Source organism: Mytilus californianus, unplaced genomic scaffold, assembly GCF_021869535.1.
Source record: "Mytilus californianus isolate M0D057914Y unplaced genomic scaffold, xbMytCali1.0.p SCAF_1, whole genome shotgun sequence".
NCBI lineage: Eukaryota > Metazoa > Mollusca > Bivalvia > Mytilida > Mytilidae > Mytilus > Mytilus californianus.
The window spans coordinates 39,504,147-39,515,693 of record NW_026262581.1 but is presented as its reverse complement, the minus strand read 5'-3'; the positions used below and the strand labels follow the sequence as shown (position 1 = coordinate 39,515,693).

At 30.8% G+C, this 11,547-nt stretch overlaps 1 long non-coding RNA gene across 4 annotated transcripts; it reads left to right on the top strand.

Annotated features, from left to right (window-relative positions):
* The first annotated feature begins 812 nt into the window (after positions 1–812).
* LOC127703305 (uncharacterized) lies at positions 813–10,785 on the top strand. 4 transcript variants are annotated; one of them, XR_007982920.1, is made up of 4 exons: positions 813–2,086; positions 7,129–7,218; positions 7,688–8,965; positions 9,435–10,785. It is a non-coding gene; the product is annotated as an uncharacterized LOC127703305 (long non-coding RNA). The 4 variants fall into 4 exon arrangements; XR_007982908.1 differs by lacking the exon at positions 7,129–7,218 and adding an exon at positions 5,761–5,850; XR_007982926.1 differs by lacking the exon at positions 7,129–7,218 and adding an exon at positions 4,392–4,481.
* The last annotated feature ends 762 nt before the right edge of the window (positions 10,786–11,547 follow it).

The following is an 11,547-nucleotide window of genomic DNA, read 5'->3' as shown; positions in this document are numbered from 1 at the left end:
TACTTAGAGTTTTGGGGAGCTTTTTCTCCTTTTTTCTTATATTCTGCTATACTAGAAAAAATTTTCCTAAGAAATACTTTAATAAATATATAGTTTTAAGTAAATGAAATTATTTTTAAAGCAGTAACAACAAATTATTCACCAAAAGAGAAGCTTTTTATGTCCCTCTCTGGAACGCGGCGTAAATTTAAGTTTTACGTAAGGACTTATTGAAACCTCCTTGGAGACAGTAAACTTTTATACGGATAGTTCATTCAGCTTGAATACTTCAATTAATCATTTATTATAACATTTCTATCATAAATGAGTGAAAGTTACCCCAAAATTTTTATTTATTGGCCTATAAAGTAGAAATTTTGAGGAAATGAGAGGTATAAATGGACCAGAAGAGACCTAATAAGGAAGACAAAGAGGTCCATTGGTAGTATTTATCATCCTAAAGTCATCTTTTGTATCATATTCAACTGTTTGTAGGCAGATGAGATAAATATTTGATCATTTATTGGTCCACACTATATTCTATCATGATGCGGCTTGGTTTGGATTTTTCGAAGAAATTTAGCTCGAATCGCTGCAGATGTCGTCTTACATTATACTAGATTTTTCTCAAACTATCGAACTGATTATGACAAAACTTGACAGGAATGCTTGAAATAACCAGTATAACAAAGGAAAAAAGTCACATTCAGTTTATTTAACAAAAAAGTCTTCTTTAGGTGTAATACCACCAAATCATAGTACGTCACATCCGGTTGCATACGAAAATAGGTCGAAAAAAAATATTCCCTTGAATTTGACAGTTGTAGGTAATTGATCCTACATTTCATTGCAGTAAAACATTTCTGGGTCATAAACATATATCTTGGGTTTTTTAAAGCACCATTATTTTTTTATTTGGGGTTTCTATAGAATATTTTGGAAACTTGAGGTTACATGGTTACTAAAGCTTGTATACAGGTTAAAAAAGGGGGAAAATTTGATTGGTTAACTTCCAGTGATGGTTATTTTCTTATATGCAATGAAATGTTATGTGAAATTTTTTCTATAGTACTGGACAGGATCAAACTTTACTCATGCCAAGTATTTCTTTATTTGAAACAAAGATAAATTCTGCACAATTTTTTGAAAAGTGCAAATTTAACAAAGACTAATAGGGGAAAATCAATGGTGGTATTACACCTAATATAGGAAGCTGTACATGCACCTTTGACCTTGTGAGTACTCTCATGTGTTAAAATTTCTTGCTATTTAAGTGAAATATTACTAATAATGAAATATTCTGAGTGGATTGAGTCTCCAAAACACATTTTATGAGAAAATTTCCTTGAAATAGGACTTTACCATGAATATTAGTTGACAGAATAAGCCATACTTAGAGTTTTGGGGAGCTTTTTCTCCTTTTTTCTTATATTCTGCTATACTAGAAAAAAATTTCCTAAGAAATACTTTAATAAATATATAGTTTTAAGTAAATGAAATTATTTTTAAAGCAGTAACAACAAATTATTCACCAAAAGAGAAGCTTTTTATGTCCCTCTCTGGAACGCGGCGTAAATTTAAGTTTTACGTAAGGACTTATTGAAACCTCCTTGGAGACAGTAAACTTTTATACGGATAGTTCATTCAGCTTGAATACTTCAATTAATCATTTATTATAACATTTCTATCATAAATGAGTGAAAGTTACCCCAAAATTTTTATTTATTGGCCTATAAAGTAGAAATTTTGAGGAAATGAGAGGTATAAATGGACCAGAAGAGACCTTATAAGGAAGACAAAGAGGTCCATTGGTAGTATTTATCATCCTAAAGTCATCTTTTGTATCATATTCAACTGTTTGTAGGCAGATGAGATAAATATTTGATCATTTATTGGTCCACACAATATTCTATCATGATGCGGCTTGGTTTGGATTTTTCGAAGAAATTTAGCTCGAATCGCTGCAGATGTCGTCTTACATTATACTAGATTTTTCTCAAACTATTGAACTGATTATGACAAAACTTGACAGGAATGCTTGAAATAACCAGTATAACAAAGGAAAAAAGTCACATTCAGTTTATTTAACAAAAAAAGTCTTCTTTAGGTGTAAAACGCCAAATCATAGTACGTCACATCCGGTTGCATACGAAAATAGGTCGAAAAAAAATATTTCCTTGAATTTGACAGTTGTAGGTAATTGATCCTACATTTCATTGCAGTAAAACATTTCTGGGTCATAAACATATATCTTGGGTATTTCAAAGCACCATTATTTTTTTATTTGGGGTTTCTATAGAATATTTTGGAAACTTGAGGTTACATGGATACTAAAGCTTGTATACAGGTTAAAAAAGGGGGAAAATTTGATTGGTTAATTTCCAGTGATGGTTATTTTCTTATATGCAATGAAATGTTATGTGAAATTTTTTCTATAGTACTGGACAGGATCAAACTTTACTCATGCCAAGTATTTCTTTATTTGAAACAAAGATAAATTCTGCACAATTTTTTGAAAAGTGCAAATTTAACAAAGACTAATAGGGGAAAATCAATGGTGGTATTACACCTAAAGGTGTAATACCACCAAATCATAGTACGTCACATCCGGTTGCATACGAAAATAGGTCGAAAAAAAATATTTCCTTGAATTTGACAGTTGTAGGTAATTGATCCTACATTTCATTGCAGTAAAACATTTCTGGGTCATAAACATATATCTTGGGTATTTCAAAGCACCATTATTTTTTTATTTGGGGTTTCTATAGAATATTTTGGAAACTTGAGGTTACATGGATACTAAAGCTTGTATACAGGTTAAAAAAGGGGGAAAATTTGATTGGTTAACTTCCAGTGATGGTTATTTTCTTATATGCAATGAAATGTTATGTGAAATTTTTTCTATAGTACTGGACAGGATCAAACTTTACTCATGCCAAGTATTTCTTTATTTGAAACAAAGATAAATTCTGCACAATTTTTTGAAAAGTGCAAATTTAACAAAGACTAATAGGGGAAAATCAATGGTGGTATTACACCTAAAGGTGTAATACCACCAAATCATAGTACGTCACATCCGGTTGCATACGAAAATAGGTCGAAAAAAAATATTTCCTTGAATTTGACAGTTGTAGGTAATTGATCCTACATTTCATTGCAGTAAAACATTTCTGGGTCATAAACATATATCTTGGGTATTTCAAAGCACCATTATTTTTTTATTTGGGGTTTCTATAGAATATTTTGGAAACTTGAGGTTACATGGATACTAAAGCTTGTATACAGGTTAAAAAAGGGGGAAAATTTGATTGGTTAACTTCCAGTGATGGTTATTTTCTTATATGCAATGGAATGTTATGTGAAATTTTTTCTATAGTACTGGACAGGATCAAACTTTACTCATGCCAAGTATTTCTTTATTTGAAACAAAGATAAATTCTGCACAATTTTTTGAAAAGTGCAAATTTAACAAAGACTAATAGGGGAAAATCAATGGTGGTATTACACCTAATATAGGAAGCTGTACATGCACCTTTGACCTTGTGAGTACTCTCATGTGTTAAAATTTCTTGCTATTTAAGTGAAATATTACTAATAATGAAATATTCTGAGTGGATTGAGTCTCCAAAACACATTTTATGAGAAAATTTCCTTGAAATAGGACTTTACCATGAATATAAGTTGACAGAATAAGCCATACTTAGAGTTTTGGGGAGCTTTTTCTTCTTTTTTCTTATATTCTGCTATACTAGAAAATTTTTCCTAAGACATACTTTAATAAATATATAGTTTTAAGTAAATGAAATTATTTTTAAAGCAGTAACAACAAATTATTCACCAAAAGAGAAGCTTTTTATGTCCCTCTCTGGAACGCGGCGTAAATTTAAGTTTTACGTAAGGACTTATTGAAACCTCCTTGGAGACAGTAAACTTTTATACGGATAGTTCATTCAGCTTGAATACTTCAATTAATCATTTATTATAACATTTCTATCATAAATGAGTGAAAGTTACCCCAAAATTTTTATTTATTGGCCTATAAAGTAGAAATTTTGAGGAAATGAGAGGTATAAATGGACCAAAAGAGACCTTATAAGGAAGACAAAGAGGTCCATTGGTAGTATTTATCATCCTAAAGTCATCTTTTGTATCATATTCAACTGTTTGTAGGCAGATGAGATAAATATTTGATCATTTATTGGTCCACACTATATTCTATCATGATGCGGCTTGGTTTGGATTTTTCGAAGAAATTTAGCTCGAATCGCTGCAGATGTCGTCTTACATTATACTAGATTTTTCTCAAACTATTGAACTGATTATGACAAAACTTGACAGGAATGCTTGAAATAACCAGTATAACAAAGGAAAAAAGTCACATTCAGTTTATTTAACAAAAAAGTTTTCTTTAGGTGTAATACCACCAAATCATAGTACGTCACATCCGGTTGCATACGAAAATAGGTCGAAAAAAAATATTCCCTTGAATTTGACAGTTGTAGGTAATTGATCCTACATTTCATTGCAGTAAAACATTTCTGGGTCATAAACATATATCTTGGGTATTTCAAAGCACCATTATTTTTTTATTTGGGGTTTCTATAGAATATTTTGGAAACTTGAGGTTACATGGTTACTAAAGCTTGTATACAGGTTAAAAAAAGGGGAAAATTTGATTGGTTAACTTCCAGTGATGGTTATTTTCTTATATGCAATGAAATGTTATGTAAATTTTTTTCTATAGTACTGGACAGGATCAAACTTTACTCATGCCAAGTATTTCTTTATTTGAAACAAAGATAAATTCTGCACAATTTTTTGAAAAGTGCAAATTTAACAAAGACTAATAGGGGAAAATCAATGGTGGTATTACACCTAATATAGGAAGCTGTACATGCACCTTTGACCTTGTGAGTACTCTCATGTGTTAAAATTTCTTGCTATTTAAGTGAAATATTACTAATAATGAAATATTCTGAGTGGATTGAGTCTCCAAAACACATTTTATGAGTAAATTTCCTTGAAATAGGACTTTACCATGAATATTAGTTGACAGAATAAGCCATACTTAGAGTTTTGGGGAGCTTTTTCTCCTTTTTTCTTATATTCTGCTATACTAGAAAAAATTTTCCTAAGAAATACTTTAATAAATATATAGTTTTAAGTAAATGAAATTATTTTTAAAGCAGTAACAACAAATTATTCACCAAAAGAGAAGCTTTTTATGTCCCTCTCTGGAACGCGGCGTAAATTTAAGTTTTACGTAAGGACTTATTGAAACCTCCTTGGAGACAGTAAACTTTTATACGGACAGTTCATTCAGCTTGAATACTTCAATTAATCATTTATTATAACATTTCTATCATAAATGAGTGAAAGTTACCCCAAAATTTTTATTTATTGGCCTATAAAGTAGAAATTTTGAGGAAATGAGAGGTATAAATGGACCAGAAGAGACCTTATAAGGAAGACAAAGAGGTCCATTGGTAGTATTTATCATCCTAAAGTCATCTTTTGTATCATATTCAACTGTTTGTAGGCAGATGAGATAAATATTTGATCATTTATTGGTCCACACTATATTCTATCATGATGCGGCTTGGTTTGGATTTTTCGAAGAAATTTAGCTCGAATCGCTGCAGATGTCGTCTTACATTATACTAGATTTTTCTCAAACTATTGAACTGATTATGACAAAACTTGACAGGAATGCTTGAAATAACCAGTATAACAAAGGAAAAAAGTCACATTCAGTTTATTTAACAAAAAAGTCTTCTTTAGGTGTAATACCACCAAATCATAGTACGTCACATCCGGTTGCATACGAAAATAGGTCGAAAAAAAATATTCCCTTGAATTTGACAGTTGTAGGTAATTGATCCTACATTTCATTGCAGTAAAACATTTCTGGGTCATAAACATATATCTTGGGTATTTCAAAGCACCATTATTTTTTTATTTGGGGTTTCTATAGAATATTTTGGAAACTTGAGGTTACATGGTTACTAAAGCTTGTATACAGGTTAAAAAAGGGGGAAAATTTGATTGGTTAACTTCCAGTGATGGTTATTTTCTTATATGCAATGAAATGTTATGTAAATTTTTTTCTATAGTACTGGACAGGATCAAACTTTACTCATGCCAAGTATTTCTTTATTTGAAACAAAGATAAATTCTGCACAATTTTTTGAAAAGTGCAAATTTAACAAAGACTAATAGGGGAAAATCAATGGTGGTATTACACCTAATATAGGAAGCTGTACATGCACCTTTGACCTTGTGAGTACTCTCATGTGTTAAAATTTCTTGCTATTTAAGTGAAATATTACTAATAATGAAATATTCTGAGTGGATTGAGTCTCCAAAACACATTTTATGAGAAAATTTCCTTGAAATAGGACTTTACCATGAATATTAGTTGACAGAATAAGCCATACTTAGAGTTTTGGGGAGCTTTTTCTCCTTTTTTCTTATATTCTGCTATACTAGAAAAATTTTCCTAAGAAATACTTTAATAAATATATAGTTTTAAGTAAATGAAATTATTTTTAAAGCAGTAACAACAAATTATTCACCAAAAGAGAAGCTTTTTATGTCCCTCTCTGGAACGCGGCGTAAATTTAAGTTTTACGTAAGGACTTATTGAAACCTCCTTGGAGACAGTAAACTTTTATACGGATAGTTCATTCAGCTTGAATACTTCAATTAATCATTTATTATAACATTTCTATCATAAATGAGTGAAAGTTACCCCAAAATTTTTATTTATTGGCCTATAAAGTAGAAATTTTGAGGAAATGAGAGGTATAAATGGACCAGAAGAGACCTTATAAGGAAGACAAAGAGGTCCATTGGTAGTATTTATCATCCTAAAGTCATCTTTTGTATCATATCCAACTGTTTGTAGGCAGATGAGATAAATATTTGATCATTTATTGGTCCACACTATATTCTATCATGATGCGGCTTGGTTTGGATTTTTCGAAGAAATTTAGCTCGAATCGCTGCAGATGTCGTCTTACATTATACTAGATTTTTCTCAAACTATTGAACTGATTATGACAAAACTTGACAGGAATGCTTGAAATAACCAGTATAACAAAGGAAAAAAGTCACATTCAGTTTATTTAACAAAAAAGTCTTTTTTAGGTGTAATACCACCAAATCATAGTACGTCACATCCGGTTGCATACGAAAATAGGTCGAAAAAAAATATTCCCTTGAATTTGACAGTTGTAGGTAATTGATCCTACATTTCATTGCAGTAAAACATTTCTAAGTCATAAACATATATCTTGGGTATTTCAAAGCACCATTATTTTTTTATTTGGGGTTTCTATAGAATATTTTGGAAACTTGAGGTTACATGGTTACTAAAGCTTGTATACAGGTTAAAAAAGGGGGAAAATTTGATTGGTTAACTTCCAGTGATGGTTATTTTCTTATATGCAATGAAATGTTATGTGAAATTTTTTCTATAGTACTGGACAGGATCAAACTTTACTCATGCCAAGTATTTCTTTATTTGAAACAAAGATAAATTCTGCACAATTTTTTGAAAAGTGCAAATTTAACAAAGACTAATAGGGGAAAATCAATGGTGGTATTACACCTAAAGGTGTAATACCACCAAATCATAGTACGTCACATCCGGTTGCATACGAAAATAGGTCGAAAAAAAATATTTCCTTGAATTTGACAGTTGTAGGTAATTGATTCTACATTTCATTGCAGTAAAACATTTCTGGGTCATAAACATATATCTTGGGTATTTCAAAGCACCATTATTTTTTTATTTGGGGTTTCTATAGAATATTTTGGAAACTTGAGGTTACATGGTTACTAAAGCTTGTATACAGGTTAAAAAAGGGGGAAAATTTGATTGGTTAACTTCCAGTGATGGTTATTTTCTTATATGCAATGAAATGTTATGTGAAGTTTTTTCTATAGTACTGGACAAGATCAAACTTTACTCATGCCAAGTATTTCTTTATTTGAAACAAAGATAAATGCTGCACAATTTTTTGAAAAGTGCAAATTTAACAAAGACTAATAGGGGAAAATCAATGGTGGTATTACACCTAATATAGGAAGCTGTACATGCACCTTTGACCTTGTGAGTACTCTCATGTGTTAAAATTTCTTGCTATTTAAGTGAAATATTACTAATAATGAAATATTCTGAGTGGATTGAGTCTCCAAAACACATTTTATGAGAAAATTTCCTTGAAATAGGACTTTACCATGAATATAAGTTGACAGAATAAGCCATACTTAGAGTTTTGGGGAGCTTTTTCTTCTTTTTTCTTATATTCTGCTATACTAGAAAATTTTTCCTAAGACATACTTTAATAAATATATAGTTTTAAGTAAATGAAATTATTTTTAAAGCAGTAACAACAAATTATTCACCAAAAGAGAAGCTTTTTATGTCCCTCTCTGGAACGCGGCGTAAATTTAAGTTTTACGTAAGGACTTATTGAAACCTCCTTGGAGACAGTAAACTTTTATACGGATAGTTCATTCAGCTTGAATACTTCAATTAATCATTTATTATAACATTTCTATCATAAATGAGTGAAAGTTACCCCAAAATTTTTATTTATTGGCCTATAAAGTAGAAATTTTGAGGAAATGAGAGGTATAAATGGACCAAAAGAGACCTTATAAGGAAGACAAAGAGGTCCATTGGTAGTATTTATCATCCTAAAGTCATCTTTTGTATCATATTCAACTGTTTGTAGGCAGATGAGATAAATATTTGATCATTTATTGGTCCACACTATATTCTATCATGATGCGGCTTGGTTTGGATTTTTCGAAGAAATTTAGCTTGAATCGCTGCAGATGTCGTCTTACATTATACTAGATTTTTCTCAAACTATTGAACTGATTATGACAAAACTTGACAGGAATGCTTGAAATAACCAGTATAACAAAGGAAAAAAGTCACATTCAGTTTATTTAACAAAAAAGTCTTCTTTAGGTGTAATACCACCAAATCATAGTACGTCATGTCCGGTTGCATACGAAAATAGGTCGAAAAAAAATATTCCCTTGAATTTGACAGTTGTAGGTAATTGATCCTACATTTCATTGCAGTAAAACATTTCTGGGTCATAAACATATATCTTGGGTATTTCAAAGCACCATTATTTTTTTATTTGGGGTTTCTATAGAATATTTTGGAAACTTGAGGTTACATGGTTACTAAAGCTTGTATACAGGTTAAAAAAAGGGGAAAATTTGATTGGTTAACTTCCAGTGATGGTTGTTTTCTTATATGCAATTAAATGTTATGTGAAGTTTTTTCTATAGTACTGGACAGGATCAAACTTTACTCATGCCAAGTATTTCTTTATTTGAAACAAAGATAAATTCTGCACAATTTTTTGAAAAGTGCAAATTTAACAAAGACTAATAGGGGAAAATCAATGGTGGTATTACACCTAAAGGTGTAATACCACCAAATCATAGTACGTCACATCCGGTTGCATACGAAAATAGGTCGAAAAAAAATATTTCCTTGAATTTGACAGTTGTAGGTAATTGATCCTACATTTCATTGCAGTAAAACATTTCTGGGTCATAAACATATATCTTGGGTATTTCAAAGCACCATTATTTTTTTATTTGGGGTTTCTATAGAATATTTTGGAAACTTGAGGTTACATGGTTACTAAAGCTTGTATACAGGTTAGAAAAGGGGGAAAATTTGATTGGTTAACTTCCAGTGATGGTTATTTTCTTATATGCAATGAAATGTTATGTGAAGTTTTTTCTATAGTACTGGACAGGATCAAACTTTACTCATGCCAAGTATTTCTTTATTTGAAACAAAGATAAATTCTGCACAATTTTTTGAAAAGTGCAAATTTAACTAAGACTAATAGGGGAAAATCAATGGTGGTATTACACCTAATATAGGAAGCTGTACATGCACCTTTGACCTTGTGAGTACTCTCATGTGTTAAAATTTCTTGCTATTTAAGTGAAATATTACTAATAATGAAATATTCTGAGTGGATTGAGTCTCCAAAACACATTTTATGAGAAAATTTCCTTGAAATAGGACTTTACCATGAATATAAGTTGACAGAATAAGCCATACTTAGAGTTTTGGGGAGCTTTTTCTTCTTTTTTCTTATATTCTGCTATACTAGAAAATTTTTCCTAAGACATACTTTAATAAATATATAGTTTTAAGTAAATGAAATTATTTTTAAAGCAGTAACAACAAATTATTCACCAAAAGAGAAGCTTTTTATGTCCCTCTCTGGAACGCGGCGTAAATTTAAGTTTTACGTAAGGACTTATTGAAACCTCCTTGGAGACAGTAAACTTTTATACGGATAGTTCATTCAGCTTGAATACTTCAATTAATCATTTATTATAACATTTCTATCATAAATGAGTGAAAGTTACCCCAAAATTTTTATTTATTGGCCTATAAAGTAGAAATTTTGAGGAAATGAGAGGTATAAATGGACCAAAAGAGACCTTATAAGGAAGACAAAGAGGTCCATTGGTAGTATTTATCATCCTAAAGTCATCTTTTGTATCATATTCAACTGTTTGTAGGCAGATGAGATAAATATTTGATCATTTATTGCTCCACACTATATTCTATCATGATGCGGCTTGGTTTGGATTTTTCGAAGAAATTTAGCTCGAATCGCTGCAGATGTCGTCTTACATTATACTAGATTTTTCTCAAACTATTGAACTGATTATGACAAAACTTGACAGGAATGCTTGAAATAACCAGTATAACAAAGGAAAAAAGTCACATTCAGTTTATTTAACAAAAAAGTCTTCTTTAGGTGTAAAACGCCAAATCATAGTACGTCACATCCGGTTGCATACGAAAATAGGTCGAAAAAAAATATTCCCTTGAATTTGACAGTTGTAGGTAATTGATCCTACATTTCATTGCAGTAAAACATTTCTGGGTCATAAACATATATCTTGGGTATTTCAAAGCACCATTATTTTTTTATTTGGGGTTTCTATAGAATATTTTGGAAACTTGAGGTTACATGGTTACTAAAGCTTGTATACAGGTTAAAAAAGGGGGAAAATTTGATTGGTTAACTTCCAGTGATGGTTATTTTCTTATATGCAATGAAATGTTATGTGAAGTTTTGTTATGTGAGTGTATGTAGATTTGGAATTTGACTTTGGAATTTCCAAAATGGCCGCCGTTGCCATGGAAACAACAAAAATGCGAAAAATCTAGATTTGGTCCAATCTTTATGAAACTTGACAGTAATGTGACCTGCATGTGTAGATGTGCCATCCGACTTTGGAATTTTCAAAATGGCTGCCGTTACCATGGAAACTGCAAAAATGTCAAAAAATTCAAAATGCTTTAAACCTAATGAAACTTTACACAAATGTTGACTGTCTTATGTAGATGTGGCATTTGACTTTGGAATTTCCAAAATGGCCACCGTAACCATGGAAACACGAATGCCTAAATTTGAAAATTGGTCCAATTTTGATGAAACTTGTTAGTTATGTGACCTGTCACGTGTAGATGTGATATCCGACTTTGAAATTTCAAAA